Source organism: Anoplopoma fimbria, chromosome 17 (genome assembly GCF_027596085.1).
Source record: "Anoplopoma fimbria isolate UVic2021 breed Golden Eagle Sablefish chromosome 17, Afim_UVic_2022, whole genome shotgun sequence".
Taxonomy (NCBI): Eukaryota; Metazoa; Chordata; class Actinopteri; order Perciformes; family Anoplopomatidae; genus Anoplopoma; species Anoplopoma fimbria.
Window position 1 is genome coordinate 21,414,237 of NC_072465.1, and position 11,643 is coordinate 21,425,879.

Sequence of the window (11,643 nt, forward strand, 5' to 3'; positions counted from 1 at the left end):
AAAAATGTAAAAAATAAATATGAATAAATAAAAGTTAATTAACAGAAGGATAGGGAAATAGTGATTGATTACAAAATAAGAACCGTTTTCTATAATGGCTTTCTTAATTTTCTACATTATTGTAGCCATGCATGTAAACATGAAAAAAAACAACTTCACACAGATTACTTCACTCATCTACTGCCCATCCATCTATTAGACGTTTTTCAGTCAGCCATTAAACCCAGTACTAGTAAGTGACATTAGTCTGGCTTTCAGGCCTGTTGTCAGAGTGGTCTAAAGATGAAAGTTTCCTTGGAAGATAGTTCAATGAGTGCTAATTAGATCTGTTTCCTGTGCCTTGCAGGCTGCAGATTAGTTTACTATCGATGGCCCTGTCCAAGAGCGACCATTAGTTTGGGGAATACCTCAGTGGAGACATATCTGTCGGCATGACTTATTATCTGTGTGGAGAAGAAAACTGAATAAAAACACAGAATTGGACTTAATTTTCCTGAGATGGATTTCAACCTCGTTTCACTCACCACACACAGGCCGCCGCTACTGTGGTTGCCAAAATGTAGCAAAAACGTACAAATATAAACATAAAAACATTTCTCCATTTTGCCTGTTGGTTCGATTGGTTCTTCCTGTAATCTATAAATTGTGTTATGTGTCTTATTGAATTTCCCCCCTTTCTCACACAGAGCTAAATGTTTAGTATGGATTTTCATTAGAGGCAATGGAGTAAAAGCTCTGTTAGCAAACTATCTGTTGAGAGAGTGGAGAGCCCCGGGCTGATAGTGCAAGCCAACACCTCAGGAACACACAATGCACAATGGCCACCGGACAAAAGGAGACTAGAACAATGGTCTTCTATCCTTGTCCTGCATGTTCTGCTGTTCTCAAACTGCAGAGCCAGATAGAGTTGTTTTCCGTGATTTATTATGGTTTTGTGTCGGCTTGTAGCTGATGCACCTAATCATAAAAGATTTTACAAAGATCTCTTTAGGGAAAAGTGATTTGAGTCGTGGTAAAAAGTGACACATTGTTGTATTTGTTACTGTGCTTAACATTTTCAAGTTCTAAATCAGCTACGAACACCACTATAAGTCTAGTTTCAAGAACTCTACATCAGGTAAAACTGCAAATATCTACAACCAAATAGCTCTAGAGTCATCCTACAATATCCTGGCAGGCAAAACATATAACAAAAATGGCAGGAAGTTAATTGTTTACTACTTGTCATTTACTCGGATCATAGAGTCCAGATATCGCAACTACCATGTAACAGAGAAATGTTTGATGTCACAGCTCAAATGTCGTGGAGGCAACCTGGAAGGACAACAAAATGAGAATGAAGATAGTGAAAATTTTGTTTTCTTTATTGGTTGCAAACAAAAAGAGATGATTTTACATTGTACAGTGCATGTCAATTTTTAAATGAATATGAACCTGATGTGTTAAAATACAGTTCGAGGTTCATTAATTCATTTTAAAATTACAGTATGCATAAAGCAAAAACATAGTGAAGTGACCGATGTCAGACTCATTTCACAGTTGAAGTGACTGCAATCCAAAGTCACTGCCACTGCCTATTAGATCTCAACTGTTCTGATGTCTGTCCTGTTTTACAGTTAAATATGAGTTTGCACAGCTGAAATGCAGCTTTTTCTCCTTGTGATTGACCTCCCTACCACACATATCTTCCTGGCCTGCTGTGGTGCTACCCAGCACGGCTGACCCAAAGAAAACCCCAACCACCAAGCGCCCATCCAACCTCATGTTTATACTTCCATGATGAGTCCAACCTGCCCAATCAGACTTCCACTGACTGGCCTTGAACTGAAACTGTATACATCTTAACCATCCCAGCCATCCGAGGCAGCCAGTGGAGACCAAGGCTGCATTAATTGCAAAGACCAGCCCTGGTTGTGCACCGAGTCCAATGCATTTAGCGTTTCTAATTGGGAAGGAATTGCTCTGTTTACATTGGCCCTAGTTGATAGAGCTGGACCCTTATATCCGCCCAGCCAACCGGGCTAAAGTCCTCTGAAGGAGAAAAACCAAACGGCGAAGCTGAGCTGGAAGGAAATTATTTGGAACAGAGAAGAGGCATATTTACTCAATTATATTTGATCAACTAGGGTAATGCCATGCTGTGAGGCAATCTAATACTCTTTTTTAAGTGTGTACTAGAGAAAAAACATTTTTCAAAATCTTAATTGATGTTTTTTTCCGACTAGTAGTCCAAAACCCAAAGATAATTCATTTATAATTATATAAAACAGGAAAAGCGGCAAATCCTGACATTCAAGCAGCTGAAACACATTTTTAAGCTGGATCGATCTGCATAAATTTCTGTCAATTAATAATATTATAATTATCCATGGACAAACTGATTAATCAACTAATCTTTTCAACCCTAATGAGGACCTCCACATTGCACGTGCATCCCTTTTAATAGTATCATGACTTAATCTTTTGCACTAATACAATAGTCAAAAAATCCTATGATCCAAAAAGTGATATTATAATATAAAAGCTGTTGAGAAGACCTTTTGTAATTTCCTGTAACAATACAGTAGATTAAATGACACCATACCATGTGTCAGTATTATAATTTAGCTGCGAATTCTGTCGTCGCTACAACATTTCCACTCTATAAAACACCTTCTATATGAAATAATAATTAATTTGTGATTTCGAGCTGAATAGGGAACACCACTCAAGCACTACTCAAGCTCATACCTAACATATAATGAGAAATCCAAAACCCTGGAAAAAGCACACCACATCCAACGTGAAGGCTGCAAACGGGTTACCACACACACCAGTCGACCACAATTATTTTCTCATTCCTTTTTCTGTTTATGTTGAAACTCACATTACTGATATTATGCCAGTTGGAAACGTTGCTCATAACTAATTTTTCTATCCTCTTGGTCAAGCAGTACGAGTGTGATTAACCCACTGAAGCTTTTACTGAAACAGATTATTGATAGCTTGTACTGTGACACACCCATGTAGTCTGTGATAAACAGCGCTTTCGAACTTGAGTTTTTATTTTTATGGTCACTGATTATAACATGGTTTGGATAAAATTCCAAATTTAGTGGATTATGATTTAGTATGGGGGATTCAAATTGGATTTGGAAACACTTTAGATGAGTAAGCAGCAAAGGAATAATTATTTGTCTGTATCTCTCCAGGGTTTCCAGGGTATAACTGTTGAAGAAAAACAAGAGCAGTATTGCCATGACTTTTCCAGCAGACGATTGCGGACCATTTTTCCTTGTTGCACCAGCCTGCTGTGTGACAGTTTTAATCCATTTGGCTGCTACTGAAGTGTACAGCTCAACATTTTATTTACCACCAACTTCATGAAGCACTGGGACCTTTTATGATCCCGGCCAAGCCGAGACACAGACCTATGCACAAGCAGACGCACACACAAACACACACACACGGTCCACCTGGATGCATTTTTTTTTACCATCTGTCAGTTCATGATTATCTTTTCCACTGTGGCAAACCAGGTCTGAACACCCGCAGACACAAACCCACCCACAACAGCTCAATGGATAAATACACGCACATATGGCTCAGATTGGTACTATATATATATATATATATAAATATATATATACACACACACACACACACACGTGATCCTGGTCCCTGTTTAATGGCTGTGACGGGGACGGAGAGTCTCCATACATCAGTGGAGGTTATATGAATGGAACAATTGCATGCGCATTGGCAGCACAGACACAGTCACATCTCATTATTTTGACGGGATACCCGAAAGGTTCTGACAGCGTCCTGGCTGTGATTGGTGTGTCCCGGGGTGATGGGGACATACCTGTGGCTGTCTTGTGTACTCTGTGGGCACGTGGTGAAGACCAAGCACACGTTGCAGCTGAGGCCTGGCAGTGACGGTAAGATTCTGGGTGTCCACGCCAGCTGCCGCCTCACTAAACACGTCTTCTGCAATAATGAATCTCACTCTCACTTTCTTTTGCTGTTTTTTTTTTTTTTTTTTTTTTTTTTTTTTACTCTCACCGTCTCATGCCCTCTCTTGTTTCCACACACACTCACATTACACCGACATGAGGGGAAACAGTGGATCATTCGGTGAACCGCTGTGCCATGATGAGCTCAGTGCTAGCTTTGAATGCTAACCAAGAATCCTGTCTGTACACTTGACTTCCCGGTGTTAATTCAGAGTGGACTGGAAAATAGCAGCCGAGAGTTTGATGATGGGATTGAGCACTGCAATGTTTGTCTGGTAAATATCCGGCTACAACCAATAACCAGCTTAGAGTAGAGACTGGAAAAAGGAGTAAAGAGCTAGCCTGGCTCTGTCTAAAGGTAACAAAATCCACCTAGCAGCACCTCTAAAGCTCACTTAATGACCCGTTATATCTTGTTCATTTAATACGTACAAAACCTGTTGTGTAAAAGTGACACGTTGTGGTTTTACGGGAGGTTATGTGGCTGAATTCTTCTTGGCCGGGAGCAATAACTTCCTGAAATCTTGCTGGTTGCCTGGCAACTTCACGGGGATGACAAAAAATTCAAAGAAATTGCCATAATCGACACATTAACCCTCTTAAAACTTGACATTTTCTACTACATTTCTAAATTTAAGTAGGGATTCAACAAATGAGAAATAACTAGTGAACTTTAAATGAGCTTTTAGAAAGATTTTTGTACGTTTCGGACAGAGCCAACTATTACTTTAGTATAAATATATCCCATTTTTGAGCTACTTCTTTTCTCTCTCACATTGTCTGAACACTAATGTTGTTATGCTCTTAAAAATTTAGGATGTGTCATTTTTGGCACATCCGTGTGTCTAGTTCAGGACAACTCATATTTCTTCAATGATGTGCTGAAAATGAGCCTTCAGGCTGCAGAGTTTTTTTTCTACCCCTCCATAGATGTCTCCCTGAGGGGTCTTTGGAGGAACACATGTTTTTAATAAGGGTCTTTACGTCTGGCCTTGCATAAATGTTTAGCAGCGTTCCTTCTGGGAACTGGGGTCTGTCTTTACAGTGGAGGCTAATCAGCTGTAAATTCTGTTTTAAAAAGGAAAAGGAAGGCATGGAAGGAGTTAATCTCCAAGGCCCATTGAACCCTCTGTCTCACCCTTTATTCTCTCTCTCTCTCATGCACAGATGCACATATAGCACATTCACTCCCCCCTCCAGAGAGTGAAAGGAAGAGATGAAAACAAAAAGAAAAGGGAGAGAAGAAAAGCTAGAGGCTTTGACAAATGATCCAATAAACGGGTAGGGAGATTACAGGCCGGGTGCCCACTGGGAGAGGAAGTGGGGCAGTAAATATTTTTTAAAAGCTGTCAATAAATTTCTAGCGTTGAGTTGAGAGAAATATCCACGGCCAGAGCCAAGGAGATTGGGCTCCTGTGCTGAGTGGGTGCTTGTCTGTAGGAGCTATTGGTTAATAGTCTATATAGCCTGAGAGCAATTTAAGTGCCAAAATATTGTTTGAAAGAAACTGCTGCTGTATGAGCCAGAAACATGCAAAATTTATACCAGAATCAAAATCACCCTGTTTGACATTTCCACTCCCTGGAGCCCATCTCAGCTGACATTTAGAGGTCAATTAAATGAAAATCAATCTTCATGCTGCCAACATGCTGACGGACAAGATCTCAAAAATGTAATTTATGATGTATCAATAAGATTAAGATCATATGTGGCTGTGTCTCTGTATTTCTTTTGCAGATACAATTACGATACAATTACGCTTATCAAATGCTTTTTTGTAATACTGCACTAAGCAAGGATAAAAAATATAAGGACATCATTTTATCCATTAAGTCTGAGGCATTTCTTTAGTACAGCCGAAAATAGTCTACCTGTTTGGAAGTTCAAGATTGGTAATATCATCTATAGTCTACCTGTTTGGAAGTTCAAGATTGGTAATATCATCTATAGTCTACCTGTTTGGAAGTTCAAGATTGGTAATATCATCTCATTCCAATCCATTGTTTAGTTGCTTTCTTTCGGAAGGTTAAAGGTGCAATGTGTGAGATCTTGCTGAAAATAGGAACTGTTGTTTTTTCCTTTCTTTGGATTTAATCCAATACACAAACAATCAAAACGTACACGGACAGCACAGGCCCCGGATAGTGGCAGAGCAAACATAATATAGGCTATAGGCCGCAAAATGTGAGGAATATAAGATAGCAGTGTTATTTTGTCCGGCTCACAGAGTTTCCGCAGTTTGGCTGAATTTAGCATCCCCTAGTGTTTGTCTATGACAGTAAATTTAGATTGTATGGACCAAGAAGTAGATGTAAAATGCTGAACCTTATTTCTTTGGAGTATGTATCTTAAACACTGCATCTTTAACAAGTGATGATAGAGAGGCTATTATCACTAGCTCGGCCTCCCCAGTTGACAGGGAGTCTGTCAAGGCTCCATAAAGATCACCGACTCCAGTCTCACTTTCCCACACCTTTCAACCACGCTTGTTACTCAGCAGCCCAATTAAAGCTGATTTAAGGGTTCACCTGTGTGCCTATTGGCAAATGCAACCCTCAGGGAGGTGCAGCCGCATGATTGATGGGTTGATTAGATAATGACGGACAGCCACAGGTCTCACCTGTTGTCGCCTGTTTTAGTTATCTAACTCTGATTGGTTAATATTCTGGATAAGGCTGATCCTTCGTAAACCTCTAAAAAAAAACTGAAGTGTAATGAATATTTTACACGGCTTTGTCATATCAAGTTCCAATAAAAAGACTTACAGTGTGTCATGATGACCTTGTTACCTTTTGACTCACATTGTTATAATTATCAGCGTTATTATTCTTGACAGGCCTAATTTGCTTCTATTAGCACATTGAATGTCAGATTGTCCTTACAATGACTCTGGATAATCGCTGGATTTGCAAACAGTTGGATGTTAAAAGTCCTTGTTTAACTTGTGGATTGGGTGAAAAAAGACATCTTGGTGGAAAATGAAACAATAACAACTTAATTTTAATTGATAACTGAGCATTTAACCTTTTTGCCGCTTATTTCTCTTGTTAATAACAACGATAGGAAATGATATTATTTTAGACCTCCCAGTCATCAGACATAACATGGATTTAATTCCCCTTTATTCCTTCACCTAGAAGTGTGTTCACATGGCCAAAGATCATCATTAGTCTTAAACTATAAAAAGAAAAACATTTTGGACAATATCAAGCGTCACCATTGTGATCATTGCTACATTAACATGTGTGGTCTCTCTTACACACACACACACACACACACACACACACACACACACACACACACACACACACACACACACACACACACACACACACACACACACACACACACACGCAGACAGGCTCAAGCACAAGCACAAACAGAGCAGAAGGCCCTGCAGATATGGGAGAAGTTCCAGGATATGGATACTTTCTTTAACACCTTCCTCCTCACCCTTGGAACAGATCCTCTTGGGTTTCTGTTTGGTAAGCAGAGAGAACATCCTCAAGTCGCTCCTGTTTTCTACTCCCCAGCTGGTTTCCCGTCCCGCGGATAATATTTCACTGATCCCCTGAAACTCTGCGCCACTGCTGCCAAGGTGTGGTGGCCAGAGGTTCAAGACCTCTAAGCCAATTAAACACAGCGCAGATAACAAGTTTGTCCACTGCATGAGGTGTCAACATTTAAACCCTGCTGTTACAGTAACACGTTGCTATGGAAAAGTGCATGCAAAGTCCGGCATTAATATAACTTTATTCATCGAAGAACAATTCTTGATTATTAAAAAAAACTAAAAAATGTCATCTGTTTATATACCCTCAGATTTCTTAGACTCAGTTAAGGTATAAGGAGTTTTAGAATTAAATATTTAATTAATATATTTTTTTTGTTTACTTGTTATTCAGTGAACATTACTGGGGTTCTGTATTTCTCTCATACAGTAGAGATATTGTAAATTACACATAATCTTGCTGCCAGTGAATTAATGTCATTTTGAATCATTAAAGCAAATGACTGTATGTTTTGATTACAATTAATTTGTGTTTTCTTTTGATACAGTAGATATACTGTAAAGTGTACATGAGTTTGCCGCCAAAGTTGCTGCTGTGATATACTGTATGTTTAAGCAATGGTTGATATCCCAATGTTGCTATGTGTAAAAATCATTGTATATGTTTCTGCTTTTAAGATCATCTGACAAAAAAAAAATGTACTTTAATATCCACAAACGCAATTTATAAAAAATGTCTTCCCATAAAGCATTTTGCACGAATACCTTCTGCATTTAAAAAAATATTATTTGTCTGAAGAATTCAGAGAAATATTAATTGAATTTCATCCCATCTTGTCTAGTTCACCTTGGCCCAATGTAGTGTTAAAGTAACAGGCTTACCTGGTTGGCCTTAAGACATCCATTGGCTAATAAACGTCACTCTTAATCATTCTTCAACACACCGTTTTGTGTTTAAGTTTGCCTAACTGTGCCAGAGACCAAGGTCCAAACCTCTCTGACGTTTACGCAGCTGCCCTTGAAGCAGAAGCAGCAGCTACCAAACAGACATCACTTCCAATCATCATCACAACCTCTGAGCCCTCAGTGAAAAAGCAGGCTGTCTCAAGTTCTCCAGTTTCACCTCCAAAACTCTCAAAACTCTCAAAACTCTCAAAACCGTCGTCGGCCTCACCGGTATTCCCTAAGATTCCCATTCACTCTGACCTACGGTATCAAAAATGCAAGTCCTCTCACCCTAACGATAATTGAAAATCAGAGAGGAGAAAAAAAAATAAAAAATCACTGCATGTTTTTTAAGCCATTATCTTTTTTTGATGGGCAATTGACTTTGGGAGCGGGGGTGGTGGTGGAGTTTGTCTGTGCTTGCCAGTAAGAGCTCCGGGGCCTCCTGCCCTGTTCTGCTGTGATGCCTGCGTGCTGAGTTTGGCTTGGCTTGAGTCTCTGCACTTGATGGTTTATTCATATTCAGCGGTGCAGGACGCTGTGCCATGAGGTTCCTCTCACACTCAATATGTCTGCGAAGAAGTAACAGAAAGGAGGTTCTGAGTCCCAGTTTTTCCTGTACGGGCGTTTGAAATGTTTTGCTCTCGTTTTAAAGATCGGAACAGCGATCAGTTTCAAAGTGGACCCACACCACAGACTTTCTCTCTTTCTCCCCTGAAAGGCAGATGTTTTACAGCTGCCAAACAGCGATTTTACTCAACATCTAAAATGTGTAGTCAGATCTTGTCTGTTGAGTCTGAGTTATTTCTGTTTTTTCTTAATTTCCGTTCTTTTTGATTCCTGTAGTTTCATCTGTTTCAGTATAGTTTAGTGTCTACTCTTCATTTGCATCAACCCCTGAATTCCTATGGTTTTTTTTGAGCCTTTATTAAGAGACTGAAGAATAATTAATTACAAATAAAGCTCATTTCCATCTTACTTCAGAGAGCCAACACTGAAAGTATTTCGATGTAAACTATGAAAATGTATGCTTTGTATATATTCCAGCCTCCCCTGCAGTCATCACCCATTCCAACAAAAATAAGTGTAGTTGTGCACATGCGCAAACTGCATACAAACACACAAACACGTAGAAAAACGCCACCACTATCGAAATGCCCAATCCCTGCCCGCTCATTGTGTCTAAGGCTTGTGTTCATCAATTAACAAGCCACTTGCCATTCAAAAACAAACAACATCAACTTCCCCCTGAAAAGCCCAGTCAAAACAAGCGGCAAAGGCTGGCTTGTCCACTTAATCAAAGCCAGATGTCTCCTCAAAAGCTATTTCTCTCTTTCCTCACTGCACCCCTTTATCCAATCGCTCATTCTCCCCTTCTCCTCCCCCCACAATCCCTTTCCTGTCTGTGGAGGCGGCTGGTCCTCAGCAGTCGTGATTTGGCACTCTTGTCGGCTCTCCGTCTGTCCTTCTGTCTTCTGTCTCTCCCTTTCCTTCTTTTCTGTTTTCTAGAGTCAGTGTCTTGTCAAGCAGGCATGGACCCACGCTGACCCTCCGCAGCATTCACAATCATTCAAGGTGAAAAATTAGACCCACATGGCAAGATGCTTCAAAAAGAAGTGCCTCTTGCAAAATAACTTCCAGTTGATCTGCCTGCCCATTTGATGTGATGGCGATTTTGAAATACGTGCCACAGCCTGTCTGTCTAACTAAGAGCTCTAGACTCCTTTCTGTTTACTTTAGCATGAGCCATGTCCCTCTGGTTACAGCTCTTTGATGAGAGCAGTCTTGTGGCTGTCGACACACCATTCTCAGTTTGTCGGAGCCGGAGCCAGGCACAGAGTGAACGCTAATTTACTTTTCCACCTCAGTGCCGAGAGAAAACACCCTTTCCCGGAGATGCTAAACAATACAGGCAGGGCTTTTCTGCTAACTGCTCTTTGGGGGGGGGCATTGGGGCTCGTCGTCCTACTGCTGCTGCTTTCAGCTGGCTATCTTGCTCAAACTCTTTAATCTGGGAAGCAAATAGCCCCCAGTGTTGTCCTAAGAGCTCATGCACAACTCTGGGAGGCTCAATGGGTCCGTGGAGAGTAGCAACAAAAGCACAAGTCGGCGTGTTTGAAGTCTGCCTCGTGATTGGCACTAATTTACTGGCTCTTTACCCTCTTTGTACTTTTGAACTTTTTGAATTACATTATGTTGTAATGCATTACAGAATTAGCGGTGATTTATTCTGCTCCGGAAAAACAGGAACTGCTTTGTCAAAAATGTCAAATGTTCTGCTCTTAGTTGAATTCCTGAGAGTAATTCATTATGGAGTGTTTAACTCAATCTGAAATTTCCCTTCTTTTCTTCCTTCTTTTCTTTACAGTAGCAAATCCCAACAACTACTAATTTAGTAAGGGCCTTAAGTTTAGAAGCCTATGCAAGGATTTAATGCAGATTGTTAAAACTGTACTTTTGTAAGGCTTAGCACATTCATCGCATGCCTTTACCTAGGTTAAGTTTTGTGCAACAAGCATAATTGAGAACAATAGCTTCATTTGACATTTTCAAAGTAGCACGGGTCACATGTGCCCTGCACTTATATTTAACTTACTGTACCATTAAAATAAATGTTGACTACAAGACATTACCAGTGTTGGCTTTGGAAAAAGAAACAGGCTGATGGAGCCCATTTCAAATACAAGAAGATTGGCTTCCCCCAGCCTATTCCTCTATCAATTCCAGACTTTGTTTTTCTCTGCAAAGCATAACAACCATCACATTTTCAGAAACCCCACCGGTCTGTGCAAAACTGTATGGAAACATTGTCAGAATCAGCTAATCTAAACTATAACTCCACCTAAAATTCATGTTTCAATTTCATTTTTGCCTATTTGAATCATCTACATAGTGCAAAAACATTTAAAAAAAACGACATCTAAATTAACATATTTGCAGTTTACAAACTCAAAGTTGTGGTCTACTGATGAATATGACTTCACAACGTCACTGTCCCTAATGTCCCCAATGTATGGAAACATTGTCAGAATCAGCTAATCTAAACTATAACTCCACCTAAAATTCATGTTGCAATTTTATTTTTGCCTATTTGAATCATCTAAATTGTGCAAAAACATAATAAAACAGACATCTAAATAAACACATTTGCATATACTACTGATGAATAATACTTCACTGTCCCTAATCCTT